This window comes from Sodiomyces alcalophilus (genome assembly GCF_042370955.1).
Source record: "Sodiomyces alcalophilus JCM 7366 unplaced genomic scaffold ACRALscaffold_6, whole genome shotgun sequence".
NCBI classification, from domain to species: Eukaryota; Fungi; Ascomycota; class Sordariomycetes; order Glomerellales; family Plectosphaerellaceae; genus Sodiomyces; species Sodiomyces alcalophilus.
The window spans coordinates 3053704-3063130 of record NW_027263537.1 but is presented as its reverse complement, the minus strand read 5'-3'; the positions used below and the strand labels follow the sequence as shown (position 1 = coordinate 3063130).

General features: G+C 36.0%; 1 pseudogene across 1 annotated transcript; it reads right to left on the bottom strand.

Moving 5' to 3' along the window:
• Window positions 1-7940: 7940 nt before the first annotated feature.
• ACRALDRAFT_t212 lies at window positions 7941-8014 on the bottom strand (annotated as a pseudogene). The gene has a single exon. The product of its transcript is annotated as a tRNA-OTHER (tRNA).
• Between the last annotated feature and the right edge of the window lie 1413 nt (window positions 8015-9427).

Here is a 9427-nt window from a genome sequence, read left to right as displayed (position 1 = left end):
TAGCGTTTAACCCTCGATAATCGACGCAGAGTCATAAGCTACTATCCTTCTTAGGTATAAATAGCACGGGTAAGCCTATAAGGCTTATCGATTATTAGATACGACCGCTCGCTATCCCTTTAGCGATATACTTTTTTAGCTCCTCTAGCTAGGCTCGAGATAAGGGATATAACGGCCCGAATAGCGGTTCCTTCCCGTCTTATAAGTCGATCGTGTATTCGGCGTCTTTTAGTAAGGGTGGCTCCTTCGTAGCCTACTCCGAAAACACGTCCTAATAGTTAGCGATTTCCGGCGGCAGTTCGATAACTAGTCCGTATATCACCTTATCGTTATCTATAGACGGAATAGTTATATCCGGTGTCCCCGGTACGATAATAGTAGCAGTAGCGATATATATAATATACGCCTTCGCTCGCTTTTCGATAACCTTATAAGCCTATAGCTTAGGGTCTATAATTAAGATCGGCCCGTAGATAAACGTTCAGCGAGCCGTATTAATTATAATACCTTCCTAACCTATACTATTATTTAAGAGTAGTAATTATCCGGTACCCTTAGGTCGATCCGTATATAGGAAGACCCTTTTTAATAGGCGTGGCCGTCCCTTTATATCTAGTAGATAAAAAGCTAAGCCGTACGCTCCGCGAACCCTTGCCGGGCTACTATTAAAGCCTTTAATCTCCGGAGTCTTAACCTCTAAGAGCGGTTTTAACCCTAGGCGTTCTACTAACGCCGGGATAATACTATCTACCTACGTATAGGTATCTAAATCCACGCTAAACTTAATCTCCTTCCCGTAACGGATTACTATCACTATAGATCTCGTTACCTCGCTAACTACGATTACTAGCCGGTTATCGGGTATAGGTTCGGCCTCCCTATCTATGCCGACTTATTTCCTGATAAATAGAGTTCCCTGACCCGAATATCGTTATCGAGGCTATTATATATAGCGTGTATATTATTAATACGGGCGCGAGCCTTTACCGCCCTGTTATCGGTTATCCGTCGTTCCTTATTACTATAATAGTCCTTAAAACGGTAACCCTTTTTACTATAGTTATAGCACTCGCCTATAAAGGCACGCGTACTAGGCTACGCTTATAAAGACTCTAGGCCCGAGCCCGATACCTTTTGACTTATTAGGGGCGCCCCCTTTAAGTCTGTCTTACCTGGCTCGGCGGGCGTACGCCGACTAGTCGCCGGAGTGCTTACCCGGCTTAAGCGACTATCCGAACGCTAGAAGTTTAATAGGGTCCTTTTACGACCGGTATCCGATCGCTTACTGCTTACCTTCTTAATAGGGCTTATATCCTAGAATAGCTACGCCTCTTAAGCTAGTATTACCGCCTCGTCTAATTCGGTTTTCCGCTTTTATATCTTATCCTTAATACGTAGAGGCAGCTAACTAAAATAGTCGTAGGCACGCTCTTCGTTTCCGCTTATCTCCCAGCCTAATAGCCTATATAGGTTATCCCACTATTCGAATAGCTTTATCGGCGTTATATCGCCGGTTATTCATAGCTTACGAAGTTCTTTATAGTAATAGTACCGTTATATATCCCGGGATAAATACTCTTACTAAATAAACGCTATAAAGTTATTCTAATTCGGGTTAGTAATATTCCGGGTATAGTGCCTCTAGGATATCTAGAAGGTATATTCGAGCTTCGTTAAAGCCTATTTAATCTGCTATAGCACTAGGGCACCAGGTCTAAACTAGTTCCTAGCCTTAATCGCTGCTAACTAATCGTCGATTTCTATAACCGTAAATAACTCTCTAATTAGCTTATAATTATATACCGGCGGTTTTTCGTAATCGCGCCGGGGCGCCGGTTATTCGGCGAGCTTCTTTATAATTACTCGATTAATCTCGCTCTATTACTAGAGATACTACGAAAACATCGTAATTAACGCCTCTTACGTTAACGTCGAGGGGCCGGCGAGGATCGCCGATTAACCTATAAACCACTATCCTTAGGACTAAGTATAACCAGCGTATCCGTTAACCCCTCGTTTTTATCTAACGGTCCCTATTTAGCCACCGTCGTTATTAATTTCGGTACGGCGGGCGGTTACCCGGCGTCCGCTTCGCTAGCTCCCCCCGGGGGGACGCTTGTTCCTCGAGTCCTTCTTAGTAGTATCTTCGGCCTAATTACCTTAAAGGTATAGAAGTTAAAGAATTATAACGAAAGGAAAGTCCGTAGACTTTAGTTAAGGAAAAGATATTATAGAAAAGGCTTAATAGCTTAATATCGTAGAGTGATTATAGTGTATTCGTTAACTAAGCGCTAACTTTAAACTAAGACTTTAACTTAAGGGATTAAACTAATCCCTTAACGTACGCATAGAGATAGGTTCGGATCGGTGGTCCGTGCGCGGCCATCGGTCCGACTGCATGCCGACGGGTCTACGATCATCTCGTTACACTTTTCTAATAAAGTGGTATTTAGCTGGATTCTTAATAGTCTCTATAAAAGGTATAAATATAGTAGGGTAAATAACTTAACCTCTCCGTTATGATATTACTAGTTATATACTGGATAAGATAATAGCAGAATTAATAGACGCTTTAAGAAAGATCGATTACCCGTCGAATACCCTCCTTATATAAGGTTTAAAATCATAGAAGAATAATAATAAAAAACCCCGGAAAAGGACTAAGGGTTTATTCTATAAGAACTATAAGAAGCCTAGCTATACGCTAACTAACTATTATTTTCTTTATCCTAAAAAAGCACCTAAGAACTAGGTAATAAAGCATAATTTAGTATTAAGGAAAAATACCTAGAATAGGGTAAATAAATCCTAGTCCTCTCGAAAGGACAAGGATAGAAAAGAAGGAGGAAATACGCGTCTCTCTCGAAAAAAGAAGCGTATAATAAACCTTATACTAAAAGTAAAGGCGTAGCACGCCTTAGATACGTCTTTAGAAGAAGAGGAGAATAATAACGAGTCTGCTATAGTTAATATAATTATAGATTAATAGAATTAGCTATAGGATTAGCCGTAGGAAAGCGAAAAAGAATAGAAATACGATAATAAAGATAAAGAGGCTGGCGTTATTTTAAAGATGTCCTCTCTCCTCCGTTTCCTCTTTTAGACCGTCCGAATCCTTTTATTAAGGATCTAATAAATATAGATTAGGTATTTATTATCTCTTCTAAAGTTAATAATAAAGATAATACAAATACTAACCTTAATATAGATCAGTTAGTGGAGAAGATTTGTAAAATATAAGCAGAAAATAGTATTAAATTGAATCTAAATTTCTGTGTATATAGCGGGGCTAGAGCGTATATTATTATAAATAAAAGACTCTTTTCTACTTATAATTCTAAAAAAAGAACTGTTTGTTAGGCTTAGGTAAAGGAAATAAAGATATAAGGTAAAGGAGACTGTGTTATAAAATTCAGGGATACTAAAAAGCTTTTGCTTTCAAAAGAGTGCCTTTATATACCGGAAATAGGCACGAATATTATTAGTCTCTCTCGTCTTAATAGTGAAGCTCGCGGTCTTACTAGAAATAAAAAGCTCTTATTATTTAATAATAAAGAGCCCCTCTTTCTTTATATAACGGCCCTGCTTTATAACGGGCTATACTAGGCTATAGCACGGGCATTATCGTATAGGGGGGCTAAGTCTTAGAAAATAAATACAATAAATACTAGAAAGAAAATAAAGAAACTGTTATAAAGAGGTATTTTACCTAAAGAATAGTCTTAAGACTCAACTAGAATAAAGAGCTTTTATAGGCTTAAAGAATAGGTTTTAAAGAAACTAAATAAATAAAGAAAGGGGTTAGTTGAACCTTAATAAAGAAATAATATAATAAAGAAATCTTAACCTCGTTAACCTCTTTAACCTTAAGAAGAGCTTTATAAATAAAGAGACCGTAATCACCGTCGAAGGACTACTTTTATAACTGAAAACATAACGCTATGATATAATAGAATAGGTTATATTAACCCTGTTACCTTAAAACGTCTTTATACTAATACTCTTTAAAGAAATTATATTATAACTAACGAAGAGTTAACTGAAATACAGAGCTATAATGTCTATAAGAGAAGTAAGTCTATTACGCTTACTAATAAGGTTTTAGTTAATAAATATAAAGACTTTTCCTATTTAGAAAAGGTTTATATGGATCTTTGCGGACCGATTGAACCTCTTTTATATAATAAAAAGCGTTGGATTTTGTTTATACTAGACGGTTTTACCCGGTTTCTGTGGGCATAACTGCTCTTAGATAAGTCTAAAATGACGGTAGTAATAGCTATAAAAGAGTGCAAAGCTTAGGTAGAAAATAATAATATTATAAATATCACTTCTTTATTAAAGAAGTAGATATAGACGGTGGAAAAGAATTTAATAACGCCTCTTTTTAACGCCTCTTTAAAGGTGTAAAGCATAATATAAAGCCACCGTATATATATAAAGCTTAAGGCTCTGTTAAAAGAGTTATACGGACTATAATAGAAAAGGTTCGAGCTCTTCTTTTCCACTTAGGGCTACCTAGATAGCTTTAGGGTAAAGCTGTTCCCTTAGCTGTTTATATATATAACAGATCACCTAATTCAGCTCTTAATTATAAGAGTCCCTATAAGCTTTTATAAGGCCAGAAACCTAATATTAATAGTATACGGGTTTAGAGTTCTATTATTTATTATAAAAATAACGACCCGAATATAAACAAACTAGATCTAAGGGCACTTCGAGGTGCTTTAATAGGTCTTAATAACTATAACTATAAGGTTTATAACCCAGTAACTAGAAAGACTGGTTGGTTTCGAGATGTTTATGTCTTAGAAAATCAGTTTCTTCACTCTTCTTCAGATAACTATAATAATAACTATACGCCTGAAAATAATAATACCCTCTCACCTTATATTAATACTCAGGCATATAATCAGGTTTCTAACTGCGGGCCTTATTAACCCGTTAAGTATAATAAAGGAATCACTTTTAGTGACAATACTGGTTAATTTTCATAAAGTATTCCTTCGGGCGTTTCAAAACGTTCTATTAAGTCTATTTAACCTGAAGAAGAGGATAATAATAGTAGACGAAAGAGTGTGCGGGCAGCGGGCTATAAAGTTCCAGCTATTGATAATAATAATAATGATAATATTAACTATAGCTCGGCTAATAATAATAGTAGCCAAAGTACTAGGCGAGAAGTCCAAATACCTTTAGAACCGTTAAAACCGGACTATAAGGATTTAATACCCTATAATAATAGTGCGCACTTACTATATTATATAAAAGATACTATACTTAGAAACCTATAGTTTTAAGAAAATTCCCTATTTCTTTTAACTATAAATTCGACTAACGAACCAGCTACCTATAAACAGGCTATAAACTGCCTATCTAAAGATAAATGGATAGACGCGATGGTAGAAGAAATATCAGAACTCGAAAAGAGAAAGACCTGGGACTTAATAAGTATAAAAAATACGCCTAATAATTATAATAAAATAAAAGAAGACTACCACGTACTAGGAGGTCGTTAAGTCTTTAGAATTAAATATAATAGCTCTGGCGAAGCTATTTAGTATAAGGCTCGGTGGGCTATTCAGGGGTTTAAACAGGTTCTAGGTCTTAATTATCTAGAAAGCTTTTTAACTACCTGCCGGCCAGAAAGCTATAAATTAGCTTTAATACTAGGCGTATCACACGGCTAGAAATTCAGGCAGTTCGACGTTAAAAACGGGTTCGTTTATACCGATATAGATACCCTGATATATGCTATATAACCTATAGGCTTCGAGAAAGAAGACAGCTCAGAAAATAATAATAATAAAAGTAATATAATACTCTATAAGCTTAATAAAGCTTTATACGGGTTAAAACAAGATCCTAGACTCTAGTATAATTACCTGGTTAAGATATTATCTAAGCTAGGTTACCGGGTCTCTGAATACGATAACGGACTTTTTACCTTTTATAAATATAATAAAATTAAAAGAATAGAAGAACAAGCTATTCTTTTATACCACGTTAACGATATAGTGGCTCTGAGCCCTTCTGAGAACACTTTAAACTACTTCTTTAAGGAAATATCTAAAGATATTATACTTAAAGATTTAGGTGAAATAAATACCTTTCTAGGCCATATAATAAATATAAATAAAGATAACAAGACTCTTTCTATAAGTCAGTTACCTTATACTAATAAGATACTAAAAAGGTATAATAAACAAAGTCTGAACAGAGTTGATACCCCTTGTATACACAAGAAGGTCCTAGTACCAAATCCTAAATAAGTAATAATTAATAATATAAATAAATACTAACAGGAAATCGGGGCTTTATTGTATCTAGCCTTACATTCAAGACCAGATATAACGTCCGCAGTTAACCACTCTTCTCACTATATAAGCAATGCCTCGCAAGACCACTTTACTACGTTAAATCGAATCTGGGCTTATATAAATACATATCCTAATATCGGTCTTTTATATAACTATAATAAAGAAGACCTTAGTACTTTCGGTTATTCTGATACCAGCTTTTTAGATATAATCGAAGATAGAACCTCGACTTCAGGATATATTTACTGCGTGGGAGTAAATAACCCCGTTAGGTAGACCTTAACTAAACAAAAAGTCGTTGCTTTGTCAATAATAGAGGCCGAATATATAGCTCTCATAGAAGCTTCCAAAAAAGGAATCTATCTTTATAATCTATACAAAGATATACTATAGAATCTAGGTCTAGATTCTAATACAAGAGGCAATAATAATAAAAATAATAATAATTATAATTATAATAAAAATCTCGAGATTCCTACTATCTTAATAGATAGTGAGAGTGCAAAGAAGCTCGCCGAAAACCCTGAATTTCATAAACGGGTAAAGCATATCGACAGACAGTATCACTACTACAGGCAACAGCTATATAATAATAATATGAAAATCGTATATATAAATAATAAATTTAATATAGCTAATATAATAACTAAAGGTTTAGTAAAAGAGACTTATAATACTCTTTGCGATTATAAAAACCTAGGTTATAAGGACGATACGTCGATACGTTGCCTGAGTATGATTTACTGCCTTATAATAATATTAAAGAATTAAAATACTAGGTTTTTTACCTTCGGGTTTTCCTAGATATTAAAGGTTTTTTAATAAACTTTCCTTTGAATTTATTTATTTATTTATTTATTATTCTTACTCCGCTATCCTTATCCTACCTAAGTAGCTAGGAGTTAGAATTCTGACTATACGGTCCTTCTCCTATGCCTATAGGGGGGAAAACCGTAGTATAAGACTTAGGGAACTAGTATAAGACTTAGATAAAAACCCCTATACTCTCCTCCTCTAGGATTACTGCCTTATACGGGTACCGCGGGGGCCCCGTTACTAACTCGCTACTAATATAAAACTCGTAGCTTCGGTACTAGGAAGCCTATAACGTGGCCCGTAGCGGCTTTAGAGCCGACTATATACTCGAATTAACGGCGCGCGCGTGGTTATCTCTGTTTATTTATACGCCTTCCGTGTGCCCTAGGGCTAACCCTTATAGGCCCACTTATAGGCGACTTATATATATATATATATACGCTTCCTAGGGTTAAAGCTCCTAAGCTTCCCTTACTCTTTAGATAGCTATAGACGGAGCTAACGTAGGCTATATGCCTACGTAGAACGCTTACGTAATAGCGTAAGAGGCTGCTTCCGTATCGTGGACGGGACGCCGCGTATTTTACTTATACGCTTAGGAATAACACGATACCGTCTTCTTATTTTCCATAGTAGGGCGGCTAACTCCCCCGTGGCACCTATTAACGACTAGCGAAGCCGGGCGGAAGGTGGGTCTAACGGGCCCCCTGTTTAACCCTTATCGTATATACTAAGGCAGACAAGGGCCCCCTAGAACAGGATCCGAGTAGCGTAAAAAAGAAAAAGGGGTTCCTCTTTTGCGTGCGCCTCTAGCTGGATTCGAACCGACCCGGTCCTCTAACTATATACCAGGTATACTACTACTATACTATAGAGGCTTCCTTTAAATTATAATATACTATAATAATAATAAGGGTTTTTAAAATTTTCTCTTAAATTAAAAAAAAGAGGTTTTTCTAAATTTTTCCTTTATATATTCTAGTCTTAGATAGACTAGGATTACTACACTATAATATAACCATAACTATAACCTGACTAAGCTGCACTTATTATATAAGAGTTAGCTTAGGGGGGGGTATTAATATTATACTTATAACAAGTAATAATTATAATAATAATAAGTATAATATCTAACTTAAAATAAACAGTATATAGTTATAGCTATATAACTAGACGTTTACTTTATAACCAGCCTAACCTATACTATAATACTATACGTATTATACGTGTATATATACTTGGCTTATGATATATATTATATAAATATACTAGGTATCGTAAATACGATATCTTGGTTAGTACTTAAGCTAATAACGTGGCGTGATAACCGTCGCGTAGGCTGTTAACGTAACAGTCGCCACCCAATCTTCCAGGGTCTTTTGCCAGCCCCGGATCCAGGAAGAAATCCCAGAAGTCAGTTCTTTACACATAACTACGCATTCGCGCAATAAGCAGTAATCCTTCGGATCTACGAATTTACCAGCTTTTTGCTTGATTTTCCTCTTTTCTGCGCGTATAGCCTACTACTCGTAGTCTATTCTATTAAAACTATCTAATATTTTCGTTTAATTAGATCGGTTACACGGTAAGCCGACTTCCGTATTTAGATCCTACGCCTAATTCACTAAGTTACAGTTATCCGAAAATCATAAATATTATCAGGATTACCCTTTCTTTAATAATCACGACCCTATTTAACTAGCAGCTATAATAGAAACTCTAGTTCAAGCCAGTCTCGTAAAGGAGGCATTGCCTAGAACTATTAGACGTTAATAAAGGATAAATATCCCCTATCACTAGCTCCTATAACCCGTTTTCCCCCCCTCTCTCTCTTTTCCTGTATCGTTAAGTTTATTTCTAACTTACCCTATCCGCTTCTTCGTTATTTATTGCCCCGTTACCCTTATATATTTTTCCCTATATCCACCCGCCGCGCCTTACTGTCATTAGACAAATAGAGATATTCAGAATATCTATATCCCCCGCTATTAACTACTAGGAGCCGGCTCCCGCCTGTCCTATCCTTACCGCTAATATCGTACCCGCTACTCGTGTTACTATTAATAAGACTATATATCTCTATCGTATCGGTCGGCGACCCTAATAATAGCCGATAAGTGTTTCCCCAGTAAGGTCTGCTGCATCGCTTATTTAATATCCCCGATAATGCCGCCCCTTTTATAGGTTTTCCCTAATAGTCGGAGGATAATATATGCGTAATCCAGCGCCTCCTTAATAATACTATAGATAGCGCACTTAACGCTGCCACGATTAATATAATACTGCCTTGT